The sequence below is a fragment of the Oncorhynchus nerka genome, linkage group LG2, assembly GCF_034236695.1.
Source record: "Oncorhynchus nerka isolate Pitt River linkage group LG2, Oner_Uvic_2.0, whole genome shotgun sequence".
In the NCBI taxonomy this organism is placed as follows: Eukaryota; Metazoa; Chordata; class Actinopteri; order Salmoniformes; family Salmonidae; genus Oncorhynchus; species Oncorhynchus nerka.
In genome coordinates, this window is record NC_088397.1 from 49495096 (window position 1) to 49509065 (window position 13970).

The 13970-nt window shown below is 41.4% G+C and overlaps 1 protein-coding gene across 3 annotated transcripts in view; it reads right to left on the minus strand.

Moving 5' to 3' along the window:
- LOC115136960 (contactin-4-like) overlaps positions 1-6297 on the minus strand; it is a 165910-nt gene extending 159613 nt beyond the window's left edge. For 2 of the 3 annotated variants that reach the window (XM_029672915.2, XM_029672896.2), the window contains exon 1: positions 5996-6297. The gene's annotated coding sequence lies outside the window, so the exon portion shown is untranslated. Of the gene's footprint in view, positions 1-5696; positions 5814-5995 lie in introns of those variants that run through there. The other variant, XM_029672906.2, reaches the window with a different exon arrangement.
- Between the last annotated feature and the right edge of the window lie 7673 nt (positions 6298-13970).

A 13970-nucleotide genomic window follows, 5' to 3' on the forward strand; every position in this document is an offset into this window, starting at 1 on the left:
CATGCACAAAGTAGATGTCCAAACCGACTTGCCAAAACTATAGTTTGATAACAAGAAATTTGTGGAGTGGTTGAAAAATGAGTTTTAAAGACTCCAACCTAAGTGTATTTAAACTTCCGACTTCAACTGTATACAGTACATCACAGAAGACTGAAATATAACAAAACCGTTGACATAGAAACACCGGATTTCCGTCAGTTAAATTTTTTTTTTTTGATGAATCATGAAATTACATAAAAAGATGAATAACATTCCATCCATGAGGCCACTAGGTAATTTGACTGCAGGAAAGGTCTACTTCATAACTTTTTTTAGATGCATGCTATCTGTCTGCTTGAATTGTCTGCTGGAACAAGATGCTCAATGCTCAATGTATTTTTTTAGCAACGCTGATAGATTTACCACCACGTTACTTGACTTTCGTAATGCTTTCATATAAAAGTGCTGCTCCACAAAAACACCACTGCTGGGTTTTGTGCTGCTGTCAGCTAGTTCATGTTTTTTTTAGAACACATGGAATAAAACATGCTGCTGTACAAACAACCAATTTGTGTAGAAGAAGGTCAACGGGTTGGAGCTGACAGGGATGGACAGTCAGGGAAGTCCTCTTTCTCTGGAAAAAGAAACCCTCTGTTGAAACCCTTTGGTCCCTCAGTCCCACACAGTTCGGTCTAAAAACACTATAAATTAACCATTGGACCTGGCGCTATTACTGGAGAATGGACCTGAGGGGTTGTCTGTGTCAAATGTCTCCCTCAGTTAAAACCCTTCTCAAACAAAACATAGAGTATATATTGTTGTGCCGGGGTGATTGATATGGGTATTCAAACGTAGAAATGTTCTAAAGTATTCGTATATGGTACATGTCTCTCCGCTATTTCCATTTGCATACATATGGCAAGATTGCTGCCTACACCACTGACAACTCAGCTTGGCAAAAACAATGCCTGCTTCAAAACAATGACTGACACTACACCCAATGATCCCAATGAACAAACAATTTGACTCCTCGGCAGGCAGAGAACTAGAGAACACCCAGATATAACACAGGAGGTGTGTAAACCGCTGTCTGTGCACTGGCAAAGTAGTATCAGGGGCCTGCAGCCTCCTTCTCATCCATAATGATGTTATGAAGAATCACACAGCACTGTTTACTTTTTAAAAAACCAGCAGAGAGCAGCAGAAAAGTGGGGCTAAAGAACTGACACAGAGCATTTGTCTTTATTTGCTGCTCTTTGCCCTGTTGTTCTTTAAAGCGCCAGTGTGGCAACAACCTCAGAGGCAAGACCCTTGGACTGCACAGTTATTTGTCATAAAAGTAATTCCCTCACAGTCGTGACGCTCCATAGAAAATACTTAGACTTCATAGTCAACAACTAGGGGCCTGCCTAATAGTGCCGCCAAACCTTCCCGGTTTGGTCTGGAGTCCCGTGGAATCACAGCGCTTTTCAACTGAGATTGTACTCACACAGTAGGGACTGTGCAGAGATGAGTGGCTTTCTGGACTATGGCATTGGCTGAGCACTCATGAAAATAAGTGCTGGAGGCATTTCTGGCTCTGTAAATGCAGTCAATATCATAATCAAAGTAGCGGTGTACAGTAAGAAAATGAATACACAGGCAACCATAGATCAAAAACTCAAAGCACTGGCTAAAGAGTAAATCAGAGTCCACAGACGCAGAGACATGATAGTCCAGGGTCCCATTGTGACATGGCTACGAGGCTTTGAGACCACCGTCCATGGGGAAATTGATTGAGCCAATGCGGAGAATTCCAAAAGTAAAAATGTACGAGAGAAAAACAATCTAGAACACTGCTGTGCGTCCGCGTACATGTTTTGGACTCTAATAGACGCTAAAGGCCTATCTATGCAATTGAATGTATGCAAAATGATAACATTTCCTGTCACTACCGGGAAGGGCAATATAGGGGAATGACTTGAAATTGAGATACGTTGCTTTCACGGTGTGATGCTAACGCCCATAAAGAACCAGATTATAATTCCAGCACGTTATATCAAGCATGAATTTAGGAAAAAAGTCAAAAGATCTATTTTATTTCAACATTTTGACTGATACAGTGTCTCTCAACCGTATTGATACAGCTAAGTGAGTGGGGAGGAGATTTCTGACAAGGCTGCACGGTTACTGGTTAAGAAGGACGGACATATTTGGCTGAACTTCACCGCTGCCCGACTGAATACTGCTCCAATAAGAGATAAAAATGTGTTGAAAATGTGTTGAAAATGTGTTGAAAATGCTGAAGTGTTCCTTGCATGTGAAACAAGCGCAATGCCTCTCTTTTGAACTGAGAGAGTTTGACAGGCACTCCTCTCCAATGCTGAAATAAAGTTACAGTACCTTAATGGACACTCACTTTAGTCGCTTGCTGGGGACACTTATTTTTTCCAGAAGCATTGCAAAATGTACATGTTTCCCAACGGTTACTATGGAAAACAAAGGTTTCCTTTTCTTTCAAAAGTGTTTCCTGTCCTGGAGGGAGGGAAGAATTGTATACATTAAATAAAAATATCCCCTATGACACATTTTCTCAATACCAGCAGGAACCATCCAATGAAATTTTTATGAAATGTCTCTAAATGTTACTATCCCATAATCTATTTAATGTCACTTCTGCACTACATCACTACTGACAGGCTGTTGGCCTGCTGCACGCTAACCATTACAGGCCTGTTTTTCTACTTCCTGCAAAGCTGCATCTGCCAGGGCACTCTCCAGTCCACCAAGAAACTACCACACATGCATGTCAGGGAAATGTGTGGCAACAATTAACACGCAATGTTTAAACCAACCAACTATGTGTCCATGGCAGATCATATAGTTATGCCAGGTAGCCAAGTCATTCCAAACTTGGTTTGTCTCTGCAGGGTGCCTGCCGTGTCCATTGAGCTGCACGGGGCATGTCAGCCTCGGGATTACTTTCATCAAGAACGCAGGAACTAGGAGCGGGGGAGGAAGTGGTGAGGATTTCCAACACAGGACTGCCTGGACAATTTGTTCTTGCTATCATGGAATTCATGTTTTGAGGAAACCCACTAATGGTTTGATTAAATGTTCTTTCCATGTCATTTCAACAAAAACACATTTGATGTGATGATGTTGAATCAACATGGAAAACTGATTGGACTTGCAAAAAGTCATCAATGTCGGGGAATTTCTGACTTTAATCACCCAACTTTTCAACCAAATCCAATGACATGGTGACATGTTTTATTGATTTCGCGTAGAATTTAGGTTAGTTGTCAACTCAACCAAAACTAGACGCTGAAATGAAGTCCGTGCCCAGTGGGAATGCTCTCGATAATGTCCCATGTGAAGTGCAAAGGGACAGAGGATCCATTCATAGCTACCAGACAAACCAAATTTACAGCACAGCCGTATCTATATCACTCATCTAAAGGACGCTTTTCATCTCCCACAGCAAAGCAGATATCACACCTTATCATACATTCCACATTCAGAGCACACCTAACCAGTCACACAAGTGAACTCACAGAGGACTCTAGGCAGCCGTGGAGAACGCAGATACAAATATACACTGTAAATAACACATTTGGTCAACCAGTAATTATTTAATATAAGAGCGGACTAAAAAAACAGACAGATGCTCAAATATCTATTATGCATATTAAAAGAGCAGGTTTAGTTGTGCATCTGGCTACAGCGAGTGTGAGTGGACACATCTGTTAGCCACCCATTTAAATCAGATAAGGGCACTGGGCAACAGCAGCAGAGTACCATGAGGCTGATGGACAGATGCTTGGATTAGTCCTGTGTTGATCGCTAGGAAATGATTTTTCAATGTCGGCCGAAGAAAACTTAGGAAGGATGTAATTTAGGATATTGATCTTGACTTTATTGATATGTTTTGAAGTTTCCTGACTGAACCTATGCCTACTTGCTAAACGTGTACTTGTATAGCCTGTACAAAATTGAGATAATGTTGAAGAGAAGCCATTGTGGAATATTTCTGTTTGCTTAATCTAGTTGGCTAGACATAGGATACTATGACCGCAATTGCTGGTCAACTACATAATCAGCAAATCCAGGGGGGATTATGATAGGGAGTCAGCGCAAGGGATTAGGCTACCAAACATCTGCACGCACTGATCGGCATGGTGGCACACAGCTACTGACTCATAGAATACATACTTCCAGCATAACAGCTCCCAAACTAAATCCAACACTCCTGGCAAATCAGTGGCCTCATTTATCAAACACGCATAAATGTCTCACTAAATTCTGGCGTACTTGGAGATTCTAGGATTTGCGTGCGCAATAAATTAGTATGATTTATCAAACTGTCACATGCAACATATCATACTATATTTATGTGCTTGTGAACGAGTGCTACAACACTGCATGGTAAATGCCCTCCATTCACCTTTAATGGTAACAAAAATGCTCTCCATTCACCTTTAATGGTAACAAAACTACCCTCATTTGCTGTATGATTTGGAGATGTTGGAACTGGATCAAGACAGCTTCTAAAAGAAAGGGCAACGGCAAATTTGATCACATTTCTGTAGAGGTGTGGTCAGAATGTTTTCATATTATGCAGTGACATTTTTAAACAAAAAATGCACGAGGCCTATAGCCAGTGCCAAACACTGGGGGTGCATTCTGCAAGATTGATTGTCTATTTTAAAGTAAATACTGTCTACAGCCCAAACTTTTACGCAAAAGACAAATTGTTGTTCAATAATTTTGTTTATCAATACATGATTATGTTTCCTGCCTTGGGATAGGCTCTGAGATTAAATAGGCTGTGATCACGTGCTCCTATCACATAGCAAAACTGTAGCCTACCCATACTGTAAAATATTTTTAAATAGGCTACTGGTCTATTTACTTTCGAGCATGGTGGGCTATTGAAGGAGCGATGGATAAATGGTACCCTAATATTCGTTGTGTAGCGGGAATAACCCAGTCATGACAGAAAAGGAGAGATATCCTGCAATATGATTATGATTTAGGCCAATATAGTACAATAAGATAAATATATTAGGCGTCATGCTGCTATGTGATCTCCTTACCAATGGCAAATGTAAATGTATCTGTTTTATCATTCTGCCTATGTTTTAATATGTTATTAGCCTACCATTATTATAATTGCCTTGCCTCAAACACCTTCATTTCCCCCAACATATTGCTTGCAATACAGTTGCTCAACCAATAGAAGTTGTGGTAAGCATGGTCTGAGATTTGCGTGGACATACGCACACTTTCCCGTCAAGTTCAAAATGGATAAATACCAACCTTTGTGGGAAAACTGGTGCGCACGCACCTTTGATAAATGAGGCCCCAGATCATTACAACTCCAAGTGGGTTACGCGCGCGCAAAATGAATGGGGGACCCTGTTTATTGATGTAAATATGGGATAACACTAGTAGGATATGGGTTATGAGTTTTCACGGGAAAGTTACAGAGGTGCCTTTTCACCTGCAGTGTGGGCTATACGCCTATACGGGCTTGGGCTACTACAGTTTCCAACACTGATTGAACAATTCCACGTGAATGAAATGCAATTACAAACAAGGCTAAAGCAAATAAATTAACTCTTTTGGCAATAAAGAGTATATTCGATTGGGACACAGATAACAAGCTATAATAGTCTAGCATTAAAATGATAATAGTAATAATAGCCTAATAATAATAATAACAAAATTCTTACCGTATGCGTAATTATCCCTGCAATTTGCATTTCATTTAAATAATCCGTGTTTCGATACTCCTAACAAAATGCTGTACACATACATTCACTGTTGAATCGTGGCGACGCTGTCGGCGGCTGAGTATGCACTATGAATATTCCTCCCTCACTCGAGAGTGCAAGGCATTGTAGGCTATCCCCGACAGAATACATTAAAATAGTAGCCTACTCTATGAATGTCGCTTTCGTTATTTGCAATGTAGGTAAAGAGTGCACAGTTTAACAGGAGCTCCCCGCGACTATTATCTAAATATACTTACTGTGATGCATCATTTTCCTTCCTCTAACCCGAGCAGAGCAGGCACACGAGCTGTCCTCGGCGAGGCACTCACTGCACCGAGCATCCAAGCGGAACAGACCCTTCTGGGTAGTCTAAGCGGTCGAGATGTAATAGAGCAATTCTCTCAGCTGGGCTCTAATACAAAATAACTACGCGATCTGTAAAACACTCCAATTCAGCAATACGCGGAAAGTATTGTAAACTAGTACGATTCCCATTGATTAGGAAAGCAGTGCCCTGCCATTAGCGCATAAATCATTCTACCTTATCCTACAGTGGCGCGAGCTGGCACAAGAGGGGCTGGGGGCACCTCCCACATACTTAGGACTTGTCTGAGGAAATCTGGTACAATAACTTTAAAGTTCACTGAAGTTATTATTACAGTAGTGTAACTATATTGTCAAGACTGTGATATTAGGCTACCCTATTAGATGAAAGAAAGAACCATTCACATGTTATGAAGGTATTCTTGTTTCCAAACTACCAACACAATTTTGAGTATTGTTCATTTAAAACTTTTTGGGTGGGTTTTTTAAAACATTTTCTATACAATAGTTTCAGTAATAGTGTTTTTAGGGTTTTTGTTCCCTCAATAGTGTCTGAAACCAGCAATCAGGCAGGTAATAACCTGAGGTTTATCCTTCCAGATCAAGGTTTAGTGTCCTCATGCTAAATGTATCAGCCCATAACCCTGGAAAAGGCTACACCCAGAATGCATTAGCTGATCAAATATTTATATCTTCTTAATGAGATCACATCTCACCATCCGGACATTGCATTTTCCATTCAATACCATGGAATCCCCCTCAATTAAGCAGAATTGGCAGATTGAATCAAGATTTACCATTGACAACAATGAGCTGGTTTAAAGGATACAGAGGTGTACCCGGGGAGCAGGAGGTCCATGAGGTCAGTTGAAGAACTTTAAGCCTTTAAATCTGCATCTTAATCAATGAACTGATTCTATCGACACCTGTGACTCCCAGTTACCAGTCCATAGACACAAGTCTGTATTGCCAGGAGTGTGAAGTCAGTGGTTTGATCATATTATTGAAGTCTCTCTCTCTCTTTCTCTCTCTTTCTCTCTCTCTCTCTCTCTCGCTCTCTCGCTCTCTCGCTCTCTCACATACAACTATCCACTAGGTGGCAACAAGATTTCAAGTGAGTTGTCAAGATAAGACCTTTGTGCCAGAGGTAATTGTTAGTAGCCTACCATAATGAAAATTAAATTCAGTTATTGTTTATGTATTTAAAAAAAAATCTAGACTATGCATGCAATAACATTGACTTGTTCATTCATACATAGTAATAATGTACTTAAAACACTGACAAATTGTCTTTGTCTGTCTGTCTGCAGTAGCTTGATACCTATTCAACGTAGATGTATAAATTGAATTAAATACATAAGTAGGCCTCACCTAATTAATTCAACCTTTGTTCCCTTATTTTTTCATTATCCTCATAGAAGCCTTATAGTAAGTGGGATTTAAGAAAATCTACTCCTTATAAAATAGTCAATGAAAAAAAAGGTGATAATTAAGTACAAGTAGATGAAATTCCCAGTGGGCATTGCAAATAAGCTGGTAGGGAAAAGAGCTTCAGTACAGAGGACCTAGTGACCATAACCAACATAGTTAATCTGTAGACCTTTTATCTGATTGTAAAATATATTTAACTATAATAGTATATAATTGAAAATGTTCAGGTGATTTTGGATATTTCCCATGATGCTCCTGCCGCTATGAAAATCACGTTTTAACAGTATTTCCTCATTGAGCTGTAAGCAACGTCTTTGGGGTCTTTCACTCTGAGCTTGACTAATGATTGCCTTGCCAAGACATTTAACCCCAGACTATCTGTCTTCTCGCTAAGGATAGAAAAGTATCTGAACCATGAAATAGAACCAGTTGTACTCCACAATGGCTATAGCGTTTTCACCATGCGCCAGAATAAATACTTTAGATTCGGTTATTAAAGTAGGAATCCGCAGGTCGTGGGTGACCCCAAAATAAAAAGGAACAATCCAGAAACACTGGAATTAATTTTGAAAGGTGGAAGAGTGACGCTGAAATGGCCACGGTTCTCATGGATTGGTAGGTAAGTGTTGGGTTTCGTGTTTAGCCTGCTAGCTACCATAGCAGTTAACCTTAGTATTGTAACGACCCAGGGTTTATAAGCACGGAAATCGACCCTGCCGCACGACAGTCGATAGCGCCCTGGACCTCGGGCTGGAAGGTCGAGGGTTCGAGACCTGCTCCCTACATCATTACATTGGTGTCAGAAGGGATCGGACCTTGCATCCACGACAGTGCGTGTGCTTGTCCGGTGAGCTCGTTCCTGTAAGACGTAGAGTCGCAAGACCTCGGGCTCCAAGGTCGAGGGTTGGGAACCTGCTCCCTGCTGTTTCATTACAGTATTGTAGCGACCCGCACAGACAGCTGTGTGTTATGTGCTAGGCTAGGAGGTGGTTGTGTTGTACTGACCAGTACCCGGTGTTCGCGGGGTCCGACATGTCAATCAACATTTAACATTTACATTTAAGTCATTTAGCAGACGCTCTTATCCAGAGCGACTTACAAATTGGTGCGTTCACCTTAAGACATCCAGTGGAACAGCCACTTTACAATAGTGCATCTAAATCTTTTAAGGGGGGTGAGAAGGATTACTTTATCCTATCCTAGGTATTCCTGAAAGAATCAACCTGCTATCTGCCAATCACGGGAATGCCTGGAATGTTCTGATGCCGGGCATCCTGGTGGTTGGCGGAGTGGCGTGGAGGGGGGTTGGGCATTGGAAGTTAAGACCAGGTTCAGCCTTTGTTCTCTCTCTCTTACGTCTGGGCTTCACAAGAGAAGGTCACGATTGGCTTGTGGGTTATCTGTCATCTATTTGGCGTGTGCTACGGCCCAAACAGTAGCCTGTGTAAAGTTGGTTCAATAAACCGTCAATTCGCAAACTCAAGCCTCTGTCTGGACAATTGTTCATTTATGATCTAGTCAGGTCATTACAGTATGTTTAATGTTCAGGCTAGTTAGCTAATGCCATCCGTATTCGGACTCCTACACTACATAAAACCTCACAAAATGCCCAATTTCTTTATTTCAACTACCTAACTTTAGCTAACTGAAGCTCGAGATGCGATTTGATGACATGACAGTGTGTTTGGTTTGAGATGAATATGACATTACATTGTACCGTGTAATATTTAAGTAACAATTTGTTTCATGTTTTCCCAAGCCAACAACCCCCACAGACTCGGGACTCAGCCCTTCTGTCCCACTACCAACCAACCAAGAGTTTCTCCAGGAACATTTTGTTCAAAAGAATAGCAAACATTACTCTCATTACAAGTATTTTCCCTTTTCCTAAAGAGACTTGAGAAATTAATATACAATGACATTTAGTTAGAATCAATACAATGAAAACTTGGTTTGGAAAGGCCATTGAAACTTACGCTAATAAGTGATTTCAATGCATTTCAGTGATATGATTTTTTTTTCGTTTTCCCATCAGCATCAACACTGCCAGAGTAACAGAGCCATGGATGACTTGGCCTACTTCCTGCATGTTAAAAAACTAAACACACAAATCTCTGTTATGTAAAAATCCACGTTTTCATTTGAATTCACAATTGAAAACTTTACAAGGTAAAAGTGACTGTTTAATAAATAAATTGAACAATTACAACGACAACTGAACACTTGTAGAACTTACATCACACGTACAAGGCAAGACATATAAAGCTAGTTACCAGCTCCCAGGGGGAAAAAAAGCCTACACGGTGCCGCAGAGAATCACGGAAGGAGGCGAGTGCTCGCCAGACACAGCATCTTGGAATGACGACCGTGTTGACAGGTCCCACACCTCCAGGCCACAAATTGTTATGTGCTGCTCCTGGTTCCCTCCTTTAACCCCCTACTAGGAGGTCATCAGATCCTGTATGACATCAATGTATCCTACGGCCCAGCTACAGAGGTTCAATTCTCAATGGCGCGTTCATTCTACCTTGTGAATTGAAATAATGAGAAATAAAGATGATTTGATTGGTTTCTGGTGTACCAGGTAGAATGTCACGTTGACACAATGCTGATGACGACACATGTAATGCAGCTGAAGGGTTGTTCATTATCATCTACAGTATGACTGATTTTGTGTCCTCCACCCAGCAGGTCCAAGCAATTCTGTGCATTATAGGTCACACAGAATCACAATCTGTTGACTACAGCTAAATTGTGGGGGGGGGGGGGGGGCATTACTACCAAATAAGTCAGCGTCACAACAGTGTCCTTTGCATACATAGGATGTGGTGTTGTGCTGTAACGTGTCATGCTAATGTGACCAAAAAAAGTCTGGAGATGATGTGGAAACTGGCTGCTAGGGGCAACAGTGGGTGCTGTTACCTTCAAGTAGGTTTTGGTTTTGCTAGGGCATTGTGGATGGGCGTAAAAAGCGATATAATGGTATTTCTGGTTTAAGCCTATCCCAAACCTTAACAATTTGGAGTTAATGCCTAACCTTTGAAATTTGACATTTGAGAAACATGGATGAACGTCTAATTCTGACGTGAGACTGGGAGAGCTAGTTGTGTTTACTTGACTAACCAAGTTGGATATTCATTCAGTCCTTCAAGTTGGGCAGTTCACAGCAGGAATGAATGCAATGCTATAGAGGCAATGTGCTGAACAGGCAAACAGAGCCTCATGTAGCCAACTATTACTTACCAAATATTTATTGAGTCACATGGCATATCAAATAATTCCTTTTTTTTTGTTGTACCTGGTACCCCGCCAGTTTATCTGCAAACAGTTAGGGCTTTGTCTGCTCTGTGTTTGTTTCTGGTGGCTGTAATGTTAAGCTTGCAAGTGACTTCACTTCCTCTCCAGCTCTGGGGCCATGGCAGCAGGGTCATTCAGTTAGGCGGGATTTAGCCAAAGACACACCTTGCTGAGAAGGCCAGCCCAAGGCAGCCCAGAAGGCCTTCCCAAGGCGGCTCAGGGCGCAGACCCTTTGTAATTGTATTTATTATGACACCCCATTAGCTGCTGACAAGGCTACTTTTCCCGGGGCCCAGCAAAGTAAAGGCATTAAAAATGAAGGCAGTAAACCCTTGTTTTTGTTCAAAGAGAAAACAACACCATTTACCCCCATGTGGGCCAGCCCGATAGCAATCGAGTTTCACCAATGAGCATCAGCCCCTTACCATTTGAGTGACAGCTGGGCAAGACACACAGTAGAGCGAGAGAGAGAGAGAGAGAGCAATGATGTGCACATATCTGCACATTTTTGCATTGCACGCAATTTCCAGGGACCACTTTTGTCTCGTGGGCGCTACTTTCAGAATTACTGGTTCAAAAGTACTGTAGAATATCTTTAAGCTGAGCTATTGCTGATTTGGGGTAAAGCCTCTGCCTTTGCTGTTAAAACTTATTTTCTTTTAGATATACTGTGACATAGCCTACCACTGGTGTGCAACAGCTTAGATTTATTTGATCCCCACACATGCATATTAAGGTCTCTTTTATGACTCTCCATATGAAGGTTAGACTTTGGGAGCCATGAAAGCAGTGCGAGCGAAACACAAGCAGCTCTTCTGAAAACGGCATCTCGCGTTACATGGAAATCTGCTCTGATATCTCAAGCTTTTTTTTTTCTCCTATGAAAGATCACACACAGGGTTGCGTGAAACCGAACTGTGAACAAGTGAGCACACACTGAGGTTTCAAAGAAGGGATAAAAGCATCCCGTTCCAGTCTCTGAGCATCGTCCGCAGCTAGGGTCTCATTAGTCAAGCTGTATACATCTGTCCATGCTCAGGAAGTCCTACTGCAGCGTTGTTTTATCAGGCTTTTTTTAATCGATGGATTATGGGGTCATTACTAGGAATGGACAATATTTCCTGTCCAGTCATAATTAAGTCATGGTGCTGCATGAATTCATCAGTAAGGTTATAGTTTGACGGACACAGCTGGCAAAAGCCTTCTGAAAATCTCTGTCCTCTGCCTCAGGGTGGGGTTGGGCTTGGCTCTATTGGTACATCCCTTTCTCTCCTTTTGGTAATACTCAAAATACAGTGAAATGGCATGCTTGTTTTAAAATAAGACTGCACTGTTTGCTATGGTATGGTATTTTGTATTGCAGCCCTAGTGTATAGACTCCCTAAACCCTCCACCTACTGAATATATTCATGGGAATTGCTTTAAGGATACAAAATCATCTTGAAGTTTGGGTGAGAGTGGTGGCGGCTGGGGTAAAATGGGGGTGAGGGGCAATTAGGGTGCATGGGGGGGGGTGCATGTATAATAAGGTGGACTATGTCACCAGCAGCTCAGCATTTAAGCAAATGTTGTCTGCCTGGCATTACTGTCACCTTGTTTTAGTCATTAAAAGGCTGGACCACCATAAGCTGCTCGGTAGATTTAACGAGAAATGCTCTCAGTGTGCTTTCCTGTGAAGAAGGAAAATCTTGACACAGGCAACTTTAAGGGTCCTTATGTTGACATCTTTAGTACAACTACTTTCATTTGTTATGGGATATATGCTGAATGCCTCAGTGGATTCCTACCGGCTCTCTCTATAATTAACAAAACAGTTCTAGGCCGCAAGTCACCGGACAAAATAAGTCTACTGAGACTGTCTCCTAAATCTGTGCTGTGTCCAACACATAAATGCTGCTGTTGAAGACAATAAACAGAAGAGACAGTTAAATCTCTATTTATCCCTGGATGCGAGAAATAACCTTGTTTTATGGGCTGTGCCTCAATGCAGAAAATTAGTTCCTGAAAAAGTAATTAGCAACTCGCTTCCTTTATAGGGTGGCATGGCCCCTTGTGCCCAATATTACCCACTTTACTCTGTAGAATCTTTTTCTTGGCATATGCCCAAGTCAGGGTGGAAATACAAAAATTCCATGTGTGCCTGTTTGAGTTGATGCTTTGTTCTTGTCTTGTAGTCACAGTGTTCACTCAGTGAACGTTTTAATTGTTTTACTGTTCAATGTTCTTAATCTGGGTACTGTACAGAAGCTCAAGCACACAAACTATTAACTACTGAGCCAATCAATCATGCCTGTAGACCTCAGTCCGGTCTTGTAGGCTTTAATCTGTTAAACCACAGCTCACTTGAAAAGGCAGAACAAAACCCTTTGGGTCATGCCAGAGGCTTTATACTACATGCTTTTGCCCTTGAACACAATAAGAGGCTTTTGACCTGAGGGCTGAACAAACAGACAGCATTTGGAAATTGTGGCATTGATTGCATGAGAGCTGGCACTGTCTCATACGTCTAGACTTCGCTCCTAGAGATAATGGGGAACATTACTCACATGGTTGCACCATGTGACGCATTGAATGCCAGGCTTGAGAGAGGGAAAAAGTCAATAGAGTTGATAGAGCCATATATGAGGAAAAATATCTTCAAGGCAGATACAGTAATGACACTTTCTTCTTAAGTGAACTTGTCAGTCAATTACGTGAAAAAGTTCTGCAATCAATTTAGACACAAAAGAGGTGAGCTAGATGTCGAAATGAAAAGTGGTTGTGAGGTGTTGAAAGTATATCAGCTCTTGATACAAGCTTCTTGAGATACTGCTGACACTGTAATATGCAGAAGTACCTACATTTTTCAAATAGTAGAACAATTTGGAAAATGACAATTAAATGACATTTCATTTTATTTGACTACAAATGAATAGGGATCTTACCCTGGATAATGGCCCTCAAATGATGCTTTGTGCTTGCCATCTTTAAAGTCATGTTTATAAATGGGAGAAAAGAGGAGAACTGACAACCTAATAGATATGTGAAGGAAAATCAAAGGTGTATACTGATCCCCAACAGAGTATGGGTAACAATAATTGAATACCCTTTTCACCTTACTGAGCCGAACTGACCCAGTTAGAGCTGTACTGCACTGGCCTGGTTACGCCTCCACTATAGTTACTGGAACAGTGCTGGAAG